Source organism: Notamacropus eugenii, chromosome 3 (assembly GCF_028372415.1).
Source record: "Notamacropus eugenii isolate mMacEug1 chromosome 3, mMacEug1.pri_v2, whole genome shotgun sequence".
NCBI classification, from domain to species: Eukaryota; Metazoa; Chordata; class Mammalia; order Diprotodontia; family Macropodidae; genus Notamacropus; species Notamacropus eugenii.
Window position 1 is genome coordinate 402,504,273 of NC_092874.1, and position 26,628 is coordinate 402,530,900.

The following is a 26,628-nucleotide window of genomic DNA, read 5'->3' on the forward strand; positions in this document are numbered from 1 at the left end:
GAATGTTGCAATAGATTGCTGGTTGCTTTCCCTGTCTCAGGACTTTGCTCACTCCAGGCTATCCTTTCTCTGAGCTGTCTAAGTGATCTTTCTAAAGCTCAAGTCTGACCATATGACTCCCCTATTCAATAAACTCCAGTAATTCCTTATTATCTTGCCTAGAAAGCTAGATATATTACATTTCTCATTCTTCCCCCAAGGTTCTCCAGTACCCATAATGGGGATTGCCAGGTATCTAACTTCACCATCATTGACTCCAGGTCTCATTGATGGTGTCCTGGTTTTCCCCATCCTCACCTCAGTTGAGTTAGCCATTTAAAAGTTAGATTCTCTTTTAAAAAGGAATATTTACTTCAAAAGGTATAATCAAAGATATACAAACAATTCTTCAACACACAGGATTTAATCCTTCTTCCCCTCTTGCACTCTATAGAGCACAATCTCACTTCCAAGTTCAAAAGCTTCCTCAGTCTAGAGTCCCAGGCACCCTAGTTTCTTAGAGCTACCTCTGCCAGGCTGGCTGTGCCACTCTCCATACAAGTTTGGCTTCAAGCTGGCCATGGCTGGAATTCCTGATCCTTACCATTTACACCTAAAACTGAGGACAGAAGAAACAGACTAGAAGCAAACCCCCACAAGAGCATTTCTTGGAGCTGGGGTAAAAGAGAGGAAGAACAAGGCAAGGAAATCCTTCCCTGTTCACTGGTTCAGTTCATGACACCATTGCTGTGGGTGAACTATGATTTTCACCCTCTGGAAGCATCAAGACAGACCACACAGAAAAGAGGCTTAGTGTGAAAGAGAGCAACTCTGGTTAGTTTTAAAAATCAACCTCTCTGGCTACATGGCCAATCAAAAATTACCCCTCACCCATGCAGTTGAGACACAGTGCCTCCAGGTTAGGTGATTTGGGCATGCCCAGTTAAGCCTCCTTACACCTGATAGCCTTTGTTTTTTTAAACCCTTCATAACCTGACCTCTTCTCACTCTTCTAATCTCATACTTTACTCTCTTCCACATACTCTGGGATCCAATGAGATTGGGCTCCTTGCTTTTAATCAATTAAGGCATTTCATTTTCTGACTCTGTGTTTTATTGGATTTATCCCATGCCTGGAATGCTCTCTTTCCTCTGCTCTAGCTCCTAGGTTCTGTCAAATCTCAATGAAAGTTCTACCTTCTGTGTGATTTTTTTTTTAAATTTCATTTTATTTTTTCAGTTTCAAATTCTCTCCCTCTAGTCATCTATTTTGTTTAGAGTTTCCTTTCCCTTTCCAACCCTTCATTATTTGTATAAATTCAAGTGGGTCAAAGTATTCATTTTGATATGTTGTAATTTATTTTCTTAGGTGCTATTTATTTATTTGTATTAATGTTTATTAGATCTATTAGTGTGGTTTTCTTGATTTGTTTTACCTTGGTTTAGGTATCAAGACCATATTTCTGTTATAGAATGAGTTTGGAAGGGTCCCTTCTTTTTCTGTTTTTGTTAACAATTTATGTAGCAATGAATTGATTTTTCTTTGAAAGTCTGATAAAATTCACATGTAAATCCATCTAGTCTTGGAATTTTTTTCCCCTTTAGGAGTTCATTTATGGCTTATTCAACTTTTTTTTTTTTTGCTGGGTTATTTAAATTATCTATTTTTTCTGTTAATTTGGGTATTTTATTTTTTGTTGGTATCTGTCCATTTCATCTAAGTTATCAGATTTTTTATTTACTCTTTAATTAACAAAATTGTTTCTTCTTTTCTTCTTCAATTGTTGGGATTTCTTATTTTTCATTTTTTTTACATAAATAATTCAGTTTTACTCCTTTAAAATCAGACTGGTTGATTATTTTTATTTAGTTTTTATCAGATTGGTTTATTTTTTTTTTAGTTTTTCAAAACAAAAACAACTACTTTTATTTTTGTACTTTCTGTTTTTTTAATCTCATCTCTGATTTGTAGAATTTCTACTTTTTTTGGTATGTGTTTCAATTCAATTGACATATTAAGTATCTTGCCTTGGTCACAAAGCCATTATGTTTCAGTAGGGTATCTTGAACCAATGTCTTTCTCACTAGGGTAGCTTTCTATCCACTATAATACATTGCTCTTCAGTGCCCATAGAATCCTTTACATATATCTACCATATACTAGTTTCTTAAAAGTAATCTTTTTAACTCAGTAATATCTTGTTTTAAAAAATCTTTTTGTTGTATTTATCATAATTCTTATCCTGGGCTTTTAAAATCTCCCATTTTCTAATATTTTAAAAGCTATTTCTTCTTTCAAGACTGTGAACTTTTAAGATGTAAATTTAGCTGCAGAATTATTATCTGCATAAACATTAATTTGATATACTGCCATTTGAACAGAACATTTTTGCATAATGCAAGGCCTTTATCTCTTTTGATCATGTTCAGTTTAAAAGTCAGATATAATCAGGGATACTCTCACTTTTCATTATTTTGCAAAATCATGGCAAAATGTACACCAGTCTTTGGGTTTGAGCCAACTTAAATCTTTTCTTATAAACAACACATTTTTTGAATCTATTTAAAAAAATTTTATACTTTAAATTTCTAAGTTCAATAAATTTATATTTAATGTTATAATTGTTAGGTTTGCCTTTCTCCACTATTCTTTTATGAATTATCACTTATCAGAATTTTTATCTTATTGTTATTAACTAAAACTTAACAAGTTTTATACTAGCAATTCTGTTGTTTCCTCAGTTCTGGAGTTCCCTTTTATCAGACAGACACTCTTCTTGCCCTGCCCTCTTACCTCCCTTCCTCACTCATATTCTTTCTCTTCCTTTTTTTGGAATATCATATAGTAGAATGACTAATAGAATACCTTGAAGGTTCTTACCATTTAATTCACAGTGGTTTTTATCTTTATCTGAGAAGTGAGAATTATTTTGAATCAATTTTAAAAATTATCTTTTAAATTCAATTCAATTTGAGAAACTCATTCAAGAGTCAGCCTGGCAGTGGAAAAAGAAGGTCTGCTTGAGATGAAGTCTTGCCTTTAATACCTACTGGTTGTGTGGCTCTAGGCAAATCCCCTAAGCTTTCAGCACCCACAGACAACTGTTCAAAGCTGCAGGTTGCAGACTAGTTGCCAATCTACATTGTCAACAAGTTTAAAGGACAACTAAAAAATATGTGAGCCTGATTGTTGGCTTTGAGGCTTGTTTGTTGTTCCAAGCTTTCTTGAAATTCATTTGTCTCAAAACGTTTAAAAATCCAAATGCTTCTTAAATGCCCATCCCTCGTGTTCCCACACCATACACAATCCACAGTTCTTAATATAAGTGTAGCAATGGATGGAGGGTGGGAGGATGGAGATGTCTGGTTGAAGAAGAAGCTAACAACTCCCTCTTGGATGCTTTCTATCCTGGTATAGGCAGAACTGTTTTTGTCTTCAGACACTCCCCAACTTCTCTTACCTTTTGTGACTTTTTCCATAGTCATGTTGGCAAATTCACTCTGGGTATCTCAGTACCATAAAGAAAGAGAGAAAAAAATATGTCACCAATTCTCAGAGTACTTTCTCTCTAGCCTTTACAACAACGATAGCAAACTCAAGAAAAGCTTCTGTCCATCAACTAAAACTATTTACTCAGAGCTCAGACTTCTGTCTAAGGCTACAGGTCCAGATCCATGCTTTTATTACTCCATTTGGGAAGCTATGAAATCAGTAAGATTCTCTTTCCAGAGTCCCTAGCTGGGTAGATGCCAACAATTTCTGACAATGATTCTATTTGCATTCTCGTGTCTCCTTGCATACCATGCCAATCACTGCCCTTAACCACACCATTCCCCAAAATGAAATACACATAAACCAGAAAGTCAAAATCAACCACACTTCTATCTTCTATAGGCTTTTCAATACAAGTTGAGAAGAAATCTAAATAAACTTTAAAACAGAGGTAAAGGGATATACAGGGATAGGAACAGAGAATATTCTAACATGACTGGAAACTTAGACTTAGTATATACATACATATATGTTGTGTATATATATATATATATATATGTGTGTGTGTGTGTGTGTGTATGTTCCAAAAATTTTAGTGCAGTTTTAAGCTATTAAAGCTAACAATATCTTTTTAAATACATGTATTTCCCTATATTTCAAGTCCATGTTAGGTACCCATTAAATTAACTTGGGTATACAAGCTTTTTCATAAACTTGTAATTTGGTCTAGAATTGAGAGTATATAAACACTAATTTGTCTCCAAAAAGATATTTGTGACCTTTTTGATTTTATTTTCTCTTTTTTTTATCAAATGCCTTATGTCAGTGACACCACAGGACCAATCCTTATTTCTTGTTAATTGCTGGAGAGCTGATTACCAACCATTTCTTGAGAGCAGATTTAGTCATATCGCTGAACTAAAAAAAAATGGGGGTCAGAGTTGAGATGATAACTGAAATAATGCTCTGGAGATTGCCCTATGTCTGTATCCATTCATTCATTCCTAGCTAGTAGGATATTTAAGCAGAATTAGTACTAGTGAGAGGTAGCATAGTGTGGTAAAGTCAACTTTAGATCCAGAAAGACCTGAGTTCAAGTCCCATATGTCAACTTTGTGGCCCTAGATAAATCAGCTAATCTCTCAGATTTCTAAGTAATACTCTACGATTTTATTGCTAGAAGGATTTACATTAAAAATCATCTGACATCATTTCTCAAATATGAAGAAACAACCCAGTGGGGGTAAGTAACTGATCCAAGATCAGTTGGTGGTAGGCCCTTATTTAGAACTTAGTGTTCCTGAGGCACAGGTCAATGTTCTCACTGAATCATATATATGTTCTCTAGGGTCCCTTCTAGCTCTAATATGCTATGATTCTCTAGCCACGAACTCTTAAGTGTCATAAAAAATAGGAAACCATCCTAGAAGTCCAAAGTTCTGAAATGTATAGTTTTTTTTTAAATCACATACAATACTTAATTAGAACCTCTTTAGTAAAGTTTTATGAGAGCTAAGAGGCTGGATGTCAATTCAATCCAGGTGATCATTGAAAGAATGACTAGTACACAATGAGTGTTGGTCCAAATCGGCAGGTGGGAAGCATCACAAAGGGTAGCAACAGAGCTACTGGGTGACAGTGGACCGCTAGAGAAAACAATCCAAGCCAAGGAGTTCAGACCCTGGAGGACTAGGATACAAATCGAGGAGATTAGTTTCAGTGGAACAGGGACAATTCAGGATGCCCAGTTAGTAGGTAGGCAGCAAACCCAGTAACTACCATGCAAGGTCAAAGGAAGCCTAACCTAGTGAACCCATAAGCCACTAATGTAATGCATCTTAAGAGTCTCCAGAGCTAGGGTTGTCAGGCTCCTAGGATCTATGGCTGCTACTGTCTAACAGTCTCTAATACAAACCTACTCAAAAGAATAGAAAATGGAAAAAATATTATTAAAAAAAATTGAAAAATGTTTTATATGATTGCATATGCATATCAAGTTGCTTAAAGTCTCAGGGAGGGAGGAGGAGAGAAATGGAGGGAGAGAATTTGGAACTCAAAAATTTAAAAAAATAAATATTAAAAATTGTTTTTACATGTAATTGGGGAAAAATAAAATATTATTCAAAATAATTTTAAATTAAAAATAACATAGACAATGACTCAGAGGTGTTGTTAAGGATACAGCTTTCATTGACCTTGTGGCAGAGTTCATAACCACTTGATGTTCTCTACGCATGTGACCTTGAGTATCTTAAGTACAACCTGGCCTGTGAGACTTCTCCAGGGATACACATAACATGAGTGAACATGGAGACATTCAGGGAAAGGCACCTAGATATACCAGACCACTGCTGCTCCATTGCAAAGAGGTCTCTGTCTGCTTTCTCTGCTTCGCTAGGGGATAATTAGCTCTATAATTAGAGTACAGTTTTAGTACGGTCTGGGACTCTGGCCAAGAATGCTGCCTGCTTTCATCTGCTTGTTTCCTGTAATATTAGAGTGGGAGAGAGGCTGCTGCCCTGACCACAGATACTGCTCTTTTAGCCTTACATGTCAAGCATCCTGTCATTTTTAACATGGTAACAAGGACCAAGATTAATCCTAGGACCTACGCAGGGCAGAACCTCCATGAGAGGATTAAGTGGACCTAACTGCTGTGCCTAGAGGGATGTAGGTAAGGAGGAAAGTAGGCCAGCACACTTAGTGCTTTTACCTTTATCTTAAAAATAATTGATGAGTCATTCTTCCTAATGTAAAATGTAAGACTAATGAAATTCAAATGTTTTAAAATGCAAATAGTATTAATCTATGAATAGCTAATAATCAAATAAATACTTAAATAGGTATAGTTGGATATGGGAGAAAATGTGCAAAGAGAAACACAGTTTACAATTTTGCTGTTTGCTCTTCTTTGCTCTGAAAACTATGCAACATTCAGATTTTTAGTCATAACACAAGTATTTATATGTGAATATGAATTGTTATTCTGTGGATACCTAAGTAAAATAAACATATGTATAGATACATGGTTATACATTTTTAATGAGTGTTTGGACGTGTGAGAGTAGCCCAAAAAATAGGGATCAGAGTTGAGATGATGGTTGGAACCATACTCTGGGGATTACCGAGTCCGCATCCATCTAGGGTCATAGCTAGTAGGACATTTAAGCAGAATAAGCCTTAGTAAAAGACAGCATAGACAGATCCAGGAAGACCTGGGAGCAGCTCTCACCTCTGACACATATTGACTTTGTGACCCTAGATAAATCAGTTAACCTCTCAGAGCTCTAGGCAACACTCTAAGATTATAAATTGCATGGAAGAGGCCAACTTGCATTAGATGCAGTGGCCGACAAGTTGCTTTTGCAGAGAAAGCTTTGTGAGGAGAGTGTAGAAGCAAGAACAAAATAGTTGACCAGCATATCTGGGCAGTTGTAGTGGTCTTGGATTTCTGGACTTTTCCTCTGATCTCTGCACAAATAAATGATAAAGTATAGCTCCCTAAAGAGAGAATTTTCCTTTTTTTCTATTTTTTCCTTGTCCATATCCCAGTTCCTAGAAGGACACACCTCCTGGGTTCAGGGGAGTGATTTCAAGTGGACCCACCTCTACACTAAATCTGGGATCCCAGTCACCATGTCCCAGCTCTCCAAACAACATTATCTGTGTCCAGCCTCGGGAGCAGCCTCAGGTTCATCTAAGCCTTCTAAGAGACAGAGACACACTTACCTTCCTTGTTTCTCTTGGGTCATTGGGCAGCCAGCTGCACACACCTCTGTAAAGATCAGAGGGAAAAGTCCAAAAACCTAAACAGATCATCTGGGGCTTGGATCCTTACTGGACTCAGCTGCCAACAAACTTTGGCATGAACTTCATTACTGGACCTCTTGAGGTTCACTATTATAACCTTTCTAAGTTTGAAAGGTCTCAGTCTACTCTATTCCATTTCCAGTATTCCCTCCCCTATGACATCAAGGGAGGTGATGCTATGATATACAAGTGAATTGGATTTAGGAAGGGAGGGCTATGCAAAGTCACCAGCCTCACTTTCTCCTGCAGAGCCATCTGAGTCCAGTGGAGGGATATCATTCACTCATTTAGGGCACAAAGAGTGGACCAAACGGGGCAGAAGCAACAGCAAGGCCATGTGCTTAATGCTTCATGTCAATCTAGGTAGAGACAGTAGGCCACCAATCCCAGCTCTCACCTGGAGGGTCACTTGAGTACAGATAGGGAGGAAAGAGAACAACGCTGAGTAGTTTTTTTTCCCACCAGATTGTACATTGGACTTTTCTACTATGCTCTAGAAATCTCTTTACGCTGGAAGCTCATACCAACCTAGAATTCATACCTTAGAAGTATATTTTGCTCCTATGATCCCTCCCTCTGTTTGGATGGCTCCTCCCAGAGCCCCATAGAGCACCCAGGACAGTTAACCAGAATGGACTCCATACTTCTCCACCATGTGCTTGCATTCATCCTTCCCCCTACTTTTCAGCTCCCTTGTATGTAATATCTTCCTCCATTAGACCGTAAGTTACTTGAAGATAGGGATTGTCTTTTTGTGTGTGTATGTTGTATCTCCAGCACTCAGCATAGTGCCTAGTACATAGCAAGTACTTATATGCTTTTTGACTGACATACTAGTTGGAGCCCTTTGTATGCATGTTCAGTTCCATCTCAGAAGTCAACCCAAAAGCTTTATCTCATCACACATTAATTGTATCAGAATCAGTTAATGAATGCCTATGTACTGTCTAAATCCCATATAAAGGACTATATCAGGACAAGCACGTTGTGCATGTTCATAAGAACTAGGTTCTCATCGCCATTAAGGCTGGGCTCACATTGGTCATAAGGCTTGGACTAAGATTAGCTGGTCCCCCATTTAAGTGACATGTATTTGGCTAAGTAAATACAAGCGTTACTGGGGCAGGCATTTTGAGCCCTCCTCCCCTCTCTTCTCTCAACTCCTCTTTTCCTAACCAAGTTCTACCACATCCCCCCAAACCATGCAATATTTCCTTGCCTTAGGATATTAATGAACATTCAAAATCCCAAAAGTCTATGTGGGTCTGGACCTCTGGACCTGTGGAAGAGAAGCAATCTGTCCCATTGTTCCAAGAGGGTCATCACCTCAGGTAACATAATAAGAAAACCACCCACTAAGACCAGGTTCATCAGGGAAGATTTCACAGAGGAGGTGGTATCAGAGTTGAGTCTCAGATAGTTTCTGAGGAGAAGGGTTCACATTTGAGGTACAGGGAATAAGTAGACCAGTAGAGACAGAATATATAGGTCAGGTAATATCTATTATTTATTAGTAACCTATTGATTATAATCATATGTATTATATAATATTTATTAATTATAATTAATAAAATCTCTATTAATCCAGTTTGGAAACAGAGTATTTGATGTGAAATTGCCTTTCGGACATCTTGAACCATATGTTCAGTAGACATCTTAAATAAAACATCCAAAACAGAACTCATTATTTTTCCCCCTAAATTTTTTGTGTCATCTACCTTCCCTGTTACCATCGAGGGCAACATCCTCCTCCTAGTCCTTCTGGTTTCTGACTTTGGAATCATCCTAGCTTCCTTGCTTCTCTCACCCCACCATATGCAAACTGTTGCCAAGCTTGTTGATTTTACCTCTGCAGCATCTCTCAAACATGCTCCCTTCCTTCCTTTGACTACCATAATTCTAGTTATGGCCCTTATCACTTCGTGCCTTGATTATTTCAATAGCATGCTAAGTCTCCCTGCTTCAATTCTCTCCCCTCTCCAATCTATCCTCCATTCAGCCTCTAATGTGATTTTCCAGGTCTGATCATATACATGCCCCCTTTCTTTCCCCTTGGTGAACTCCAGTGGTTCCGTTGCATCCCGGAGCAAATGCAAAATTCTGTTTGGCATTCAAAGCCCTTCATAACTTGACTTCATCCTCCTTTTCCAGACTTTTTATATCTTATTCTCCATCATATATTCTTTGATACAGTAACACTAGTCTCCTGGCTTTTCCACAAACAAGACATGCCAGAGTTAAGACTGGGCATTCTTTTGGCTGTCTCCCATGCCTGGAATGCTCTTCCTCCCCTGCTTTGACTACTGACCTCCTTGGCTTCCCTTAAATCCCACTTTCTACAGGAAACCTTCCCCAATCCCTCTTAATTCTACTGTATTCCCTCTGTTAATTACTTCCTATTTACTCTGTATATGACTTGCTTTGTATATATTACATGTTGTCTGTCCCAGTAGGTTGTAAGCACCTTATGGACAAGGACTGTCTTATGTGTCTCTTTTTGTATTCTCAGTGTTTACTACAATGCCTGGCACATAGTAGACCTTTAATAAATGTTTGTTAATTGATTATCCATTGAGTGATATGAATTGATTGAAATGAAGCTGTAAAGGTAGGTTGAAGTCAAGAGGACAGTAAGTATCGGGCTGAAAAATTTGTATTTTATCCTAGAATCAATAGGGAGTCACTGAATTTTTTTTATATTATTGATACCTTTTCTTTTTATATCACCTTCATTTCCAGATATATTCCTTCTTGTTCTATAATAATAATGGCAATCATAATAGCTAGCATTTGTATAGCGCTTTAAGGTTTTCAAAGCACTCTGCAAATATCTCATTTCTCCTACCCATTTTTATCTTCTATCCAATAAGCCATTCCTTGTCATGAAGAGTGAACAAGGAAGGAAAATACAAGACAATTCAGCAAAACTGACACATTAAGTTTAAGTCATTATAACTTGGGACGTTATAATTTTATAGCATCCCAGAACTCCAGCCCTCATCACCATTGTCCTGAATGCTGTGTCTGCCACAATTCACTATATCTGGGAGGTCCATACTTCATTTTACTCACTGGTCATCTTTCTACCTTGCCCTTACCCACTGAAATTCCCACTCTGCCCCAACCCCTTTTCTTGTTCTGGAATCATAATCACATCCATACTGTCCTTGCCCCTAGAAAAGGTGGCAAGGACACCTCCTCTCCTATGGCTCCTTTTACTTTCTTGGTAACTTTAAGGCAAAATAGCCTTTACCTGACTACCTGTCTTTTTGATCATTAGAATATAAGCTCCTTGAGGATAGGAACTATCTTCCATTTTTTGTTTGTGTTGCCAAAACCCAGCATAGTGCTTGGTCCATAGTAAGTGCTTAATACAGTTTTACTCATTCATTCATCCAATACTGGTCTTTGTTTTTCAATTTATATAATTGTAGTCATGTATATTATGACTACATAATATCTATATGTACATGTACATATATAATGTTTAGTATTTCATTTCTGAGAGCCTTTCATTCTTCCTTAGTCTACTTTTCTTTTAGAGTCTAATAGTGAATTTGCCTTTTTTTCTAAACTTTTTGAAATCTTCTTCCATTGTAGCTAGGGTACATTTTTCACTCATTTGTTCCTCAACCATCTGAAGCACCAGTGCAATACCCATAGCAGCCACCATAGACATGCAGGGATATTTCCAGGGTAAATTTGCAACATATAAACTCTCTTCCTCAAAGAGGAAACCAAAATATTTATTTAGATACCAGAAAGCCAATTCCACCATGATAACAAGGAATCTTTTACAAATTACCAATAGACGGAGGACCACCATCCCCAAACCTTCTCTCTGTCAGGCCTCCCCCAAATAAGCTCCCTCTCTCACCCAGGCTAGCTGCTCTGCTCTGCCTGCTGCCTCTCTCTCAGCTCCACCTCACTTTCTCTTTCTGCAGCACTTTTCCTGTTCCACCTTTCCTGCTCCTCCTGTTCAGCAGCCATATTCCACCATGGGCTTCATGTAACTTAAGCTTTGGGTTGGACCAAAGCTCAAAGCAGGTCACATGGGCCTATTATGGGGCAGAGAAGATCTTCAAATTCCCTTATAACAACACCATCTATTACTGGAAATTGCCCATTCTCAATGTTACACTCCTTGCTTATGATTCTAGGATGACATAGTCAAATTCTCTCAGATACCTATCATTTATCTTTCCCTAAACAGTTCCTCTTTTTTATTCACAATTAGGATAAAAGCTCTGAATCACTTTTTCTACCTTTTAAGAGACAGAATTATCAACAAGTCAAGATGATCACATGGCACTTTTTAACAGAATGAGACTTCTAATACATATCTGTTTATTTGAAATCTCCATCAGTTCTATATCCTATTATATAATTTTTATGCTTTCCATGAGAAACTCATCATCCATCATCTCCATAGGTAGTATACCTCCACAAAAATTTAGCTTCTCTCTTCCTTCATCCCAGTTTGTCCAAATAATTTCCTTCCATGGGTCCATCTTCAGATTCATAGGTTAGGTTTCTAAATGTATCTTCTATGCTTTTTTTATACAATGCTGCTCTATTGCCCTTTTCTCTCAGTTTTTACTTTTGAATTAAGCATGCCCTTCAATTGTTGTAGTTTAGTTTAATGATAAAGTCTATTCTCATTCAATTTCATTGATTCCTATAAAGTCGTATTCATAGCCTTGTGTTTAAAATCTCAATACATTTTAATTATATTTATATTTTTTCTACTTTCACAAAAAGCAAAAATAATCTAAACTAAAACCGCAAACAAATGAAGCTTTTTCAAAGCACTGACAGGCAGAATAAACTTTTTTCAGGTAAAGCAGAATTGCAACTTTATCATTTTTTATCTCCTTTTATTCACAAGTCTGCCAACTTTGCCTTGCATTCAGGATTTAAAGGAGAAATATCTCCACCTTCACAGAAACACTTCTCCAGGAAATTTCTTCTTTTACATTATTTTAGTTCCCCTCTTTTGATCTTACAGACTTACAAAATTGCAAAATTGAAATGACAAGATGACAATTAAAAAGGAAATTGTGTTTCACCTGTCTTGCCTTAGGGCACTGTTCCTGATCTGTTACCTTCCCCCCTCTCTCTAGGGATGGTATCTTCTGAGCATTTCTCTGCTTGCCAACTCTTGATGGGATGAAAAAATACATACCATAACTGGTGCAACCGTTCACAAGTACATTTTCTGTTCAGAAGAGGGGCAGGGAAAGGATGGGAAAGGAAGGACAGAATTATCTGTGACTTTTTCACTTTTACTATTTCTTTAGTTTCCTATCTCCTCCCAGAGCTTTAGAAATGTAAAGAAAAGTCTAAAGAGGCATAGTGCATAGAGATCTGGCCTTAAAGTCAGGAAGACCTGGGTTCAAGTCTTAACACACAGAGTTATGTAACCCTGGACAAGTCACTGAAATAGTTTCCTGGGCAAATCTCTCAGGGAAAGGAAAGGAAGGGAATAAGCATTTATATAATGCCTACTATGTGCCAGACAATATGTTAAGCACTTAACAATCATTATCTCATTTGATCCTTACAATAACCCTACCTCCTGGTAGGTGCTATTATTATCCCCATTTTAGGGAAACTAGGGCAAACAAAAGTTAAATAACTTGCTCAGTCACACAATGAATGTGTCTAAGGCAGATTTTGAACTCAGGTCTTTCTGGTTCCAGGTCCAGGACTTTTGTCCTCTATGCTAACACTACCAGCTGCCTCTAGGGCTAAAAGTTACAAAGTAGTTGGTTGAGAGAGTTTCTTCATTGGGAGTCCCTTATACAAATTAAATCATAGATGTTGTTGAGAAAAACTCACAAAAGAAGTCTGTGTAGAAGGGATTATAATGCAAATAGAGAGAGCCCTGATGCCTTTCTCCTATCTTTCAAGTTACCCAGAACCACACCTTTCTTTTTTTAAAAAAACTTATTTTTAACATTAAAAAAAAATCTTGAGTTCTAACTTCTCTTCTTCCTTCCCACCTCTCCAATACTCACTGAAAAAGCAAGAAGTATGATATCAATTTTATATGTGAAATCTGGAAAAACAATTCTATGTTAGCTGTATTAAAACACACACACATATACAAGAAAATTTTTTTAAAATGTATATACTTCAACCTACATTAAGACGCCATCAGTTCTTTCTCTGGAAGTGGATAGCATTTTTATCATAACTCCCATGGAATTGTCTTGGATCACTGTATTGTTCAGAAAAGCTAAGTTATTCACAGTTGATTACTGTACAATTTTGCTGTTACTATATACGATGTTCTGATTCTGCTCACTTCATTTTGCGTAAGTTCATATAAGTCTTCCTAGGTCTTTCAGAAACCATCCTGTTCGTCATTTCTTATAGTACCATAGTATTTCATCACAATAACATATCACAACTTGTTCAGCCATTCCTCAATTGATGGGTATTCCCTCAGTTTATAAACTTTGCCACTATAAAAAAGTTGCTATAAATATTTTTGTACATATGACTTTTAAAAATTTTTCTTTGATCTCTTTGGGTTACAGACCTAGTAGCAGTATTACTGGGTCAAAGATTATGCAGTTTTTATAGCCCCTTGGGCATAGTTCCAAATTGCTCTCCACAATGGTTGGGAGTTTACAACTCCACCAGTGTTCCAATTTTTTCACATATCCTCCAACATTTGTCATTTTTCTTTTCTGTCATGTTAGCCAATCTGATAGGTGTGAGGTGGTACCTCAGAGTTGTTTTAATTTACGTTGTTCTAATTAATAGCAATTTAGACTATTTTTCCATGTGACTAAAGATAGCTTTGATATCTTCTTCTGAAGACTGCCTGTTCATATCTGGGACCATTTATCAACTGGGGAATAATTCATATTCTTATAAATTTGAGTAATTTTTCTTTCTGAGATGAAGCATTTATCAAAGAAATTTGCTTTCCCCAGTTTCCTGCTTTGCTTCTGATCTTGGCTACATTGCAAACCACAACTTCCTGGAACTATGCTGAAACCCTGTCAGCACAGCAATATTCTGTTAAAGTGCTTTTTAATCAGTTAAAGGTAAAGCTATGTTCAAACATACTTTTCCAGCTCTGCCTCATTCCTCCAACTCTCTCCTTCACCTTTATCTTTGAATTATAACTCTCCATGTTCCATATTGAAAAATATTAGACCGGAAGTCAGGTTGCATAAACAATAAAGAATTAGATGTGATAAATAATGGTAGTTCACATTTACGTAGCCCTTCATGGTTACAAAATACTTTTCGTAATTATTTTATTGTCATAAACTCCCTGAAGGCAGGGACTGTTATTTGCCATTTTTTTTTTGTATTTCCAGTACTTAACACATTGCCTGGCACTTAATAATAAATGTTTATTGCTTAATAAATGTTTATTGGCTGATTATCTGATTCTCCCAATAACCTATGTTATGTGTACCACTAACGTCCTCTTCTCCCAGTAAGTCCAAGTCAGGATGGGGTTGGGACAATCAAGTGAAATAATTACGTGATGTACTTTATACTGTGTATTACACTATAAATGTGAACCACATTTCAATGGATCATGATAGCGCAACACATATTCATTACTGATTTGTAACTTCTTGCAGTTTGAAACAAAGTCAAGAAGGACTCTGAACATCTAAAGTTGTTGAGACATTCATACTTCCTCAGCTAAAAATCAAGTTTAGTTTCAGAGTTGAAAAGTATTGGCATGTGTGTAGCAATATTCAATTTTCCAGTCTTATTTGTGTTACACATGCTTGAAATTTAGTTGTTTTATGTTTTACCCAGTATCATGTTGAAACCATGATAAGCCATGAAATGGCACTTTTTCTTTTTTTCATAATTCCTAACATAATTAAAAATTAATTCAAATGTTCAAAACTCTTTGATAATCTTTCTCCCTGTACAATTAACCACCCCTACACCCTTAGAATACTGGCAATCATGTTTAAATTTTTTTTTTCTTGGAAGGGGTAAGTAATACTAATTATACACTTACAAATAAAAGAACTTCTCCAAGGTTACACAAACAGAAATAGAGCCAACAATGATAAAAAAAAAAAGGCATTAAATTTTATAAGGTTAAAATATCAGGTCTTGTCATTCCAAGGCCACTGAGCTTTTTTCCAGACAACATTATTTCCAGGGGGACATGGGGTAGAAGGAAGAACATTTAATCAACTTTAGCATTTTCCCTTTAATAATATAGTATAAAACATTCAAATAACAATCAGCTTTAATAGGATCAGGTGTTCTGTATTAATACATATTACATGTGAATGTGGTAGCACATTTCCTTTTTCTTTAATAATATAACATAGAACATTCAGACAAAAATCAGCTTTAATAGGATCAAGTGTTCTATATTAATGCATATTACATGTGAATGTAATAGCATGAGTTTCCTTTAAGTGAGGGGTCCTTTATAAGAAATTGATTATAGTTACCTTGTCAAATGAATTCTCTTGAGGGTCAGAAGGAGTAGAGAAAAAACAGGTAGAAGCACAACAAATGTCAGGTACTAGAATTGAGAAGAATGAAAAATTGTTAAAAATGATTTCAAGAGGATAAAAAGGAACCATAAATGTGAACATTGTATAAAATAATAATGATCAAACTTGATCTCTTAGAAGAAATGAGTAAATGTTTTTTTTTTTTATTTTTGCAGAGGTGAGGGACTAGGATATGGAGCATTGCACCTACTGTCAGACTAAGCTGATGAGTTGGTTAGTTTTTTTTTGAGGTGCTTTTTGCTTTTTTTTTATTGTTTGTTTAAAAAAAATGCATGGACTTAAAAAATTTCCAATAGACTCTTGAGGCAAAATGCCTTCCACTTCCAGAGAAAAAACTATGATTGGGTCGCAGATAGAAACAGACCATTTTCTTTTGTATTATGTTTTGTTTTGCTTTATGGTTTCTCCCATTCATTTTAATGCTTTTATGCAACATGAATTTAATAGGAATGTACATGTAGAACCTTTATAAGATTGTAGGCCATCTCAGGGAAGAGAGGGGGAAAAAATCTAAGATGTATGGAAGCGATTGTTAAATACTGAAAACAAATAAAATAATATAATTTAAAAAAAACCGCTAGGTGGTAAAGTAGATAGGAGTGCTGGGCCTGGGGTCAGGAAATCTGGCTTCAATTATTAGCTGTGTCAAATCACTTAACCCTGTTTGCCTCAGTTTCCTCATCTGTAAAATGAGCTGGAGGAGGAAATGACAAACCATTACAGTTTCTTTGCCAAGACAACCCCCAAAGAATCAGACACAACTGAAAAAAATGACTAAACAATTTGTTGAAAGGCATGACTCAGTAAGAAGTGAGGAGAGAGGATATACTGAAAAATGAAGGTGATATAAAAATAAAAGATAAAAATAAAAATTTCAAAATTCAGGCTATGGCTATATCATCATAGCAACAAAAGTGATAATGGTATTGAACATGTATGACAAAATAGAGACAATTTGATTTTGCAACAGGAATCAAGATGCTCTGTCATGAGCCAGTTAGAATATATAATGAATATTTTGAAGATTGTTATTTTTAAAATTCCTATCCTTGTTTCTAATCAATTACTTTTATAATATGTTCAAAACAGCACCAAGAAACCTAGATTGAGTCTGTTGGAGTACCTCTGATTATTTTCTTAAAGTATATGTTTTCTTTTATTTATATAATACCAAAAACTAGAAGATATGCCCAAGAGAAACCTAGTCAAGGTTAACACCTTGTTAGCCAGGTAAATAAGTTTAGAAGATAAAGACTTCGTTCTGATTTTGATGACATTTAGCTATACAAAATGGATGGTCTAGGGGACAGAGTGCTAGGCCTGAAGTAAGGAAGACCCATCTTTCTCAGTTCAAATCTGGCCTCAGACACTTACGAGCTGTCTGAGCTAGTTACTTAACCCTGTTTGCTATAATGCTCCTTCTAGTTCTAACTTTCTGTGACTCTAAGTGGCAAGATAGTGAATGGCCAACAGAATTAGCTTTCACAGTTTGAAGCGTTCCACAGACATGGTACAAATAGGTCAGTGACTGATTCCGAGATTTGGTTGTCTGTAATGCTCAGGAAATATTGTGTGGTGCATAATTTGCAAAGAAATCTAAAATTGGCTGTACACTGGGCATATAATAAGCCTCATAAAAGAGAGCCTCATGCATATCCTCATATTCAGGGTTTTAATTCCATTAACATTTGCTCTGAGGTTTGAATAATGCTGGCTTATTTATTTGATTAGAGTTCATGCAAAAGGTATAGAACAGTGTAATTACCCTCTAGGGGTAGTCTTGGGTGCCTGGCAATATTTTTCTTACACCTGTTTGCATGAATTTAAAATCTCCATGTTCATAGTGCCTCAAGGACAGCCTTCAGAGTAATTACAGGATCAGTGCTAATGTTTAATGCATGCCACTCTCATCAAAGCATCTTTCTGTTTTCACTCTTTCCATTGGCAGTGACACTGTTTTTATGAATGGAACACAAAAGATTGATTCTCATAAATCCTTCTGTAACATGCAATTTAAAAATGATCAAAACACAACAAATAAAACAGAAATAGGGAATCATCAATTTGTAACAAACAAAAAACACTGCTTGGCACAGGGAGACTGGGAGACTTTGCCCTTTCTTCTCTAAGGGGCCCTTCTGCTTGGACCCCTGAACAAGTTCCAGACTGGGTTTAGTACTGTGGGGAGGCTGACCCCCTAGAAGAAGTGTCTGTCTTCTCTTCCTCTCACTTGCTGGCTCATTACACTCTTACTGTGGTGCCAAGGGGAAAATTACTCATAGCTGAGCTTAGGCTCATGTCTAGTATATCCTTAAAACAGGGGATAGAAAGTTACTCAGTGTACAGTGTAAATCAGATATGGGGCAGACATTTATTTCCTTCATGTAAATGAAATGAGAAAAATAAAAGGCTCTTACCAGCACACGTTAACACAAAGAGTTACAACAAGATTGTGTAACTTATAATTACTCTGCACATTGACAGAAACTTAAACAACCATCAATAATAACTACTATTATACTCTACTGGAAGGACATAAACACTGAAACATCAAACAGTTAGTGGGACTCCTGAATCAGCATCACTAAATTTCTCCTTTACTTCCAAACAGCTTCTGCTCAGTTCAATTTTTCTGGCAAGCCAGCTAGGGGGTTGAATTCCTTCCTCTGTTGGTCTTATTTCTTAAAATCAGTAATTCCCACTGGAGCCAATTCACTCTGATCAAGGTACTCATGATTTCAGTTAACAAGCATTTAATATTTCCCCTAAGACATTCATCTCAGGATTGCTATGTGGTCACATGTACACAGGAATGGAGGGAAAAATGGAAGGGCTTATGTTTGGCTCTTTTAGTCAAATGCCTCCTCTAAGTGCACATGGTTATAATTCACTATTTCTCCCTGGGTGAGGGAAAGGCACCAGTCATCTCCCTTAACTTCTCTCGGAATAGACTCAAATAGACCTGACACAAGACAGATCAGAAGAGAAGAGAATGACAGCTGTGGGTGGATCACACGCTCTCTTTCCAAGATTTACTGAATTATTGGCTCTTTCTTCTCAAAAGTCAATAAATGGGGTTCCTTCATCCTCAGCCCAAATCCTTCAGTTTGCAACTGGCCTCAAAACTATCTCATCCTTGAATAGGGAAGTTGGGTACAACTGTATCTGGAGATAAAGACATGACTAAAATCTATACCATACCTTCCTCATTATCTCTCCTTTGAGAAGCTTCCAAATGTGGTAGATGGGCAGGAGGAAGATATAAGTATAAGAAGGGTTTCTACTATCAGTTTCTAATCTAACCTCTCAGGCGTCCTAAAAACACTCAGGTTCACAAGAAATTTAATATAGGGCAGGTTTTATTTTGTTGTGTAGAGAAGACCAAACAAAAATGACTGTTACCAGAGCCTATAGTCAATGTCAAAACAAAGACTTTATCTATCATTATCTATAATAGTGTTTACACTTTGCAGCCAAAGGTGGAGAAAGTTTATACAACCAATTAAAACAAGATCTGGAGTTGACTGTGGCTCAGACCATGAGCATCTCATTGCAAAATTCAGGCTTAAGCTGAAGAAAGTAAGGAAAACTATCAGATCATAGAAGTATGACAAATAACATCCTTTATGAGTATGAAGTGGAAATGATAAATAGATTTAAGGGATTAGATCTGGTAGATAAAATGCTTGATGAACTGTGGACAGAGATTTGCAATACTATATGGGAGGCAGCAACAAAAAACATTCCAAAGAAAAAGAAGAGCAAGAAAGCAAAATAGCTGTCTGATGGGGCTTTGCAAAAAGCTAAGGAAAGAAGGAAAGGAAAAGGGAAAGGAGAAAGGGAAAGATATGCTCAGTTGAACACAGAATTCCAGAGAATATCAAGGAAAGATAAAAGTGTTTTCTTAAATGAGCAATGCAAAGAAATGGAAGAAAACAATAAAATAGGAAAAAAAAGAGGTCTTTCAAGGAAATTAGAGATATCAAAGGAATGTTTCATACAAAAATGGGTGTGATAAAATAGAAAAGTGTTAAGGACTTAAGCAGAAGAGAGTAGGAAGAGGTGGTAAGAATACACAAAAGAATTATAAAGAAAGATCTTAACATCACTAATAACCACAATAATGTGGTTACTGATCTAAAGCCAGACATTTTGAAGAATCAAGTCAAGTGGACCTTCGGAAGCATTTCTAACAATAAGGCTAGTGGAGATGATGGAATTCCAGCTAAGTTACTTAAAATCCTAAAAGGTAACACTATTAAAGTGATGTCCTCAATATGCCAGCAAATTTGGAAAACTCAACAGTGGCCACTGGATTAGAAAAGATCAATTTATATTCCAATCCTAAAGAAGGACAGTGCCAAGGAATGTTAAAAAAACTGAAAAATTGTGCTCATTTCACATGCCAGCAAGATTATGCTTAAGATTCTAAAAGCTAGACTTCAGCAATAACTGAACTGAGAATTACCAGAAGAGCAAGCTGGTTTTCAAAGAAGAAGAGGAATTAGAGACCAAATTGCCAAAATTTGTTGGATTATGAGAAAACAAGGGAGTTCCAAAAAACTACTTCTGCTTTATTGACTACACTAAATAAAGTCTTTGATTGTATGGATCACAACAAAAGGTGGCAAATCCTCAAAGATTTGGGAGTACCAGATCATCTGACTTATTTCCTGAGGAACCTGTTGACAAGAAGCAACAGTAAGAATTGGACATGGAACAACTGATTGATTTAAGATCAGAAAAGGAGTATGACAAGGTTGTACATTGTCACCTTGTTTATTTAATTTATATGCAGAGTACATTATGCAAAATGCTGAGTTAGATGAATCAAAAGCTGGAATTAAGGTTGCTGGGAAAAATATAAACAATCTCAGATATGTAGTTGATACCACTCTGATGGCAAAAATTGAAAAGGAATTAAGAACCCCCTTGATGAGGGTTGAAAGTTATACAAAAAATAACTAAAATGTTGGCAACTGGTCACTTCCTGGCAAATGGAGGGAGAAGAAATGGAAGCACTGTGAGATTATATTCCTGGGCACAAAGATCACTGCAGACATGATTGCAGTGATGAAATTAAAAGATACTTGCTCCTTGGAAAGAAAGTTGTGACAAATCTGGACAGCATACTAAAAAGCAGAGTTATCACCTTGCCAACAACAACAATAACAAAGGTCTGTGTAGTCAGAGCTATGGTTTTTCCAGTAACAATGTATGGCTGTGAGAGTTGGACTATAAGGAAAGCTGAGCATGGCAGAATCATATCTTTTGAATCATGGTACTGAGCAAGGCTTTTGAGTCTCCCTTGGACAATAAGGAGATCAAATAAGTCAATACTTAAATTAATTCAGGCTCTTTACTGCAAAGTCAAATACTGAAGCTGAAACTTAAATATTTTGGCCACTTAATGAGAAGACTGATCTCATTGGAAAAGACCCTTGATCTTGGGAAAGATTAAAGGCAAAAGGAAAAGGGGTCAGCAGAGGGTGAGATGTATAGTGTCATGGAAACAACGAACATGAGCTTGGACAGACTTCAAGAGACAGTAGAGGATAGAAGGGCCTGGCATACTATGGTGCATGGGGTGAACTAAATAACAGCAACAAAGGGGAGATACCATCAAAGGCAAAACTAAGTCTCTATTCTTAAATCTTGTTAACAGAGCCTCCTTCTAGGTACATGTACTATATAGAGTATTCTTTCTGTATTATAATTTCTTTGTATTATATAAACAAATAACAAATAACTATTTTCTTTAAGAAGCCAAGCGGAGCCACACAAATGGACTCATTTAACTGTTCTGGTGATGATTTGGACCATCAAGAATTGAATGACAAAATCAGGATTAATAGCCCTCATAACAGCATTTCTAGCATTTCTTTTAGTCTTTGAGGTTTGCAAAACATTTCACATATGTTATTCCATTTGATCATCTGCTTTTTACAGAGGAGAAAGTCAAAGCTGAGAGATGATAGGTTACTTGACCAAGCTTACACAACTAGTCAGTGTCTGTGGCAGGACTACAAACTTAGGTCTTCCTGACTCCAAGTTCAGCATTCTATCCATTTTACCACCCAGCTAAATCTTAATAGGCAATAAATATTGACCATATCTAATAAGATAAAGTTTAGTGTTGACACATGTCCTGCACTGAAATTTTAAAAAAATCACTTGCAGAAAATGCAAGATAAGGAGACTTTTTGCGAGATGGCTAAAGAAGTTGCATCAATGCTCAGCCCTTCTTCCAAATTAAAAAAAAAGGCAAGAAATGCAACAAATAATTTAAAAGAATAGCAACAACTAACAGAAAAGAAAGGAAAAAAACTTAATGGAGAAATACTCCTGGTAAGACCATTAGAAAGAATTAGAAAATAAGCAAAAAAAATGACTAACAAAATGAAGAAATACCATGAGTCCTTAATAGAGAAGTTGTAAAAATATATGAAGAGTTTTCAGAGAAGAAATGCAAATGACCATCAATATATGAGAAATGCTCTAAGTCACTAATAATAAGAGAAGTGCAAATTAAGATAACTCTGAGGTTTCATTTACATCCATCAATCTGACAAAGATGATAAAAATGGGAAATAGTTACTGTCAAAAGGATTGTGGGATGACAGGCACATTAATTACTATTGGTGTAGCTGAGGATTGAGCTAACCTAGTTGAAAAATAATTTAGAATAATGTGAGAAAAGTGATTAAAAAGATCCAATCCTATGGATCCTGAGAAGTCACTGCTTGTCTCAAGAAGACCAAAGGCAGAAAGAAAGTTCTCATACATAACAAAATAGTCAGACTAGTACTTTTGTTCTATCAAAAAAGTAGGGATGAAAACCTACTGATTAAGGAAAGAATGAATAAGTTGTTATATATAAATGTAATCAAACATTATTGCGCAGTAAAAAAAAGGCAAATAGGAAAAATTCAGAGCAATTTTGGAAGACTGACAAAAAATGTAGACCAAAGTAAGCAGAATGAAGAGAACGTGCACAATGATTACAATAATGTAAAGAAAAAAAAACAATACAAGACATCAGAACCCCTACCTCATGGCACTTCCCTACTCTGTTCCAAAGTTAGTCATCATAGGTTCTAGGTATTTTGTGGGTCAGAATCCATGCAGATATGTCTCACAAATTACAACCAATGTTTTACTTTTTTGACAGTTAATTGTACGACACACATAGCTCATAACAGAGACATTTTAATTACAGAACAAGACAGATGTTTTATTAGTTGGGACTTAAGATGCAACAATTGTTCTTCCTTCTCCTCAGCTGCTATTGCCACTGCTTCTCAGATCACAGATGGTGGGGCAGGGGTTTGTAGGAATCATGGGAATTGTTGGGGGGGGCTTTATCGAGCAGCAGTGGATAGCTGGGCTGGTGATGAATTGTAAACCTGTCTACATTTGACAAGCAACGTAAACTTCCTAGAGATTAAAAGGATGAACTGCCATGCTCTCTGAATCACCAGGCATTGCCATCGGCACTGAAGCCAAAAACTCCTGTGTGTATTGTCTCCCTTAACAGAATGTGTCCTCATTGAGAGAAAGAGCTTTTTTAATTTTCTATTGGTGTTCCATGTTTAGCACATAGTAACACTCAATACATACTTTTTCATTCATTCATGTAAATAAAGTAATAATATAACATTTCTTCCATTAACCTTGAGTTTTCTCCTGCATAACTATATACACATCCATTGAGCAGAATGAACCCTAGTAGGAAATATTTGGAGCATCCTCACATGAGGACCATGTGGCTATCTACCAGTGACACACAAAGAACATGGGTGATAAGAGCACATATCCATGAAAGGGCAAATTAGTCCTTCAAAACTTCTAGAATCTTCGTGATATCAAAATGCTGCTGTCTACTGGACATGTTCCCTCTCAGGTGCTGCTTTCTGTTGCTTCCCATGATTCCTACTACAAGTCTCCATTTCTTCATCTGTAAAATAAGTCTGACAGACTAGATGGTGCAATGACTAGAGCACTAGGCTTGGAATCAAGAAGATTTCATGAGTTCAAATCCAGTCTCGGACATTTACAAGTTATGCAACCCTGGGCAAGTCACTTAATCCTATTTTAGTTTCTCATCTGTAAAATGAGCTGGAGAAGGAAATGGCAAACCATTCCAGTATCTTTGCTGAAATAAAAACAAAAACACCAAATGGGGTCATAAAGAGTTGAACACAACTGAAACAATTCAACAACGACAGACTAGATGATGTCTATAGTCTATTTCAGCCTTAAATTTATGATCTTATTCTCACTACATGGGCTCTTTCAGACCCCTCTACAAATGCAATGACCAATCTTGAATTTAGAGGCCCTATGAAAAAACACTCTTCTTTTATTTTGTAGAGGGGAACTATGTTTTCATTTGGGTGATGATGTAGAATGAGGCAAGGACTTTGAGACATATCAAAATGCTAGTTTGTTTTGATTAACTGTATTTTTTTTTAATAAGAAAAGATTCTTTTGGAGAGGGTGGTATTGAAAAAGGATTACACTGGTTAAAAAAAAATCAGTAAATTTATTTTTGAATATACAAAAAGTGCTTTAAAATGCCAAGAGAATGACAGTCAAGCTTTACAGAAAAAAGTTCTGCAATAACTATGACTAAAAGAGATCAGAATAACAATAGGAACTCTCAGAGTTGTTGGAAAGACTAATAAAAGAATTAAAAGAAGATATATATATATATATATATATATATATATATATATATATATATATTCTCAGTGACAAGAAGCTGAGAAAACAATGTAACAGTGCACACTCTGAAAAAGAAAATGGAGGAGACAGAACTAAAAAAAACTGCAATAAATCATTGTCAAATTAAGTCTAAATACAGCAAAATTCAAGGCTGCTTGCAATCTCTATAAATAACAATAGAGTACTGGAAGAGCTGAGTTCAAATGTGACCTCAGATACCTACTGGCTGTGTGATCCTGGGCAAGTCATTTCACCCTCTTTGCATCTGTTTCTCTGTCTGTAAAATGATAAAGAGAAGGAAATTGCAAGCCACACTAGTATTTTTGCCAAGAAAACTCAAATGGGGTCACAAAGAGTTGGACACAGCTGAAAATGACTTAACATTTTTATGGTGCTTTAAGGTTTGCTATATACTTTTCGTACATATATGGTCTCATTTGATCCACAACACTGTGAGGCAGGTGCTATTAATATCCTCATTTTAAGGGTGGGGAAACTGAAGCTGAGAGAGATCAAATGATTTGATCAGGGTCACACAGTCAGTAAGTGTCTGGTTCATGATTCAAAGAGGTCTTTCTCACTCCAAGTCCAGAACTGTTGCTACTATACCTGGTTGTCTCACATTTCACCAAAGATCAGAAAAATCCCCAAACCTGAAATATCTTCCTGGACAGGTCCTCATATTCTCCTCCCAAAGTTCTTTCTGCAATAACAATGACATATCACTGAATTCTCCTTAGCTTGCACTAAAGGACAAGGCTAGGCACTAAAGTTTATTTACTAAATATATGATTTCATTAGTACAGGAAATACCCAGATGAGGTAATTTACTCTACCAATGGAGGTCAGCCCCTTCTTTGCAACTTACAGTGGTAGAGAGTATCCTAAAGTACTCAGAGAAGGGTCACAGTCAGTATCTGAGAGTTGGAATTTGAACCTACAGCTAACAATCTAGTCATTGTTCTACCTAAAAACAAGTGACCTGGAATTTAGCTTGAAGGATAGATCCCAATCTCCTAGAAAAAACATACTAAAAGCTAAAATACCACATTTCAGTAAATTATAAAAGAAAATTGCACGGAAACACTGGAACAGGAAAACAAAGGGATGGGATTGTTACAAGCAAAGTAAACTGCAGATATTTCTGATGACCTTTTCAAAAAGAAATAGTGTAACAAGATTTTTGGGAAAGAAACATAACTTTAGCAATTATAACTCTGGGAAATGACTGGGGGGAAAGAGGGGTCTATAAATGTAATAGAATACTGCTGTGATGTAAGAAATAAGAAAAACAAATAATTCAACTAATGCAAAAAGAAAACACAGGTTTATGAAAATACACGTATTGACTACAATAGTGTACATTAAGACAAGAGAACTCAATTCAATTCATAAAGAATTTATTAAATGCTTGGATGAGCATCTTGCTAGTAGCTAGGGATATAAAAACAAAATGAAAAACAGCCTTTCCTCTTACGGAGCTTATGTTTCACTGGGAGAAAACAATATATACAGAGACAATCAAATGCAATGATCATTTCCAGATGACTGATGACACAGCATGCTACCTTTTATTAGAAAAGAAGTGGTAGACTTTCGGTGTGAAATACTATAAACTCTGTCAATTGAAATCATTGTATTGACAGTTTTTTTTGTGTTTGGTTTGGGGTTTTTTCTTTGTTTTTTTCCTATAAGAAAGAGTACAGTGTGATGAGGATTATTGAGAAGTGCTGTGTTGTAAAATACAAAATGCATTAATAAAATATTACAATAACCTGTAAATGTTAATGAGATGAACAGATTTATAACACAGACAAGGATGGCCAAATGGATTAGGAAGCAAAACCTAACGATTTGTTAGATATAAGAAATGCACTTAAAAGAACGTCACAGAAAGTTAAAATGAGTGGTTGGAATAAAATCTATTATGTTTCAGTTGAATATAAAAAAAGCAGCAGTTGCAATCATGACCTCAGATAAAGCAACATTAAAAATAGATATGGACAAGAGAGATAAACAGGGAAACTACATTATGTTTAAAAGGCACCATAGATAATTAGACAATATTGATATTAGGTATGTAAACACCAAGCACCG

The 26,628-nt window shown here is 36.2% G+C and overlaps 1 protein-coding gene across 1 annotated transcript in view; it reads left to right on the forward strand.

The window, feature by feature from the left end:
* PTBP3 (polypyrimidine tract binding protein 3) overlaps nucleotides 1-26,628 on the forward strand; it is a 179,190-nt gene that overhangs the window by 1,142 nt on the left and 151,420 nt on the right. The window lies entirely within an intron of this gene.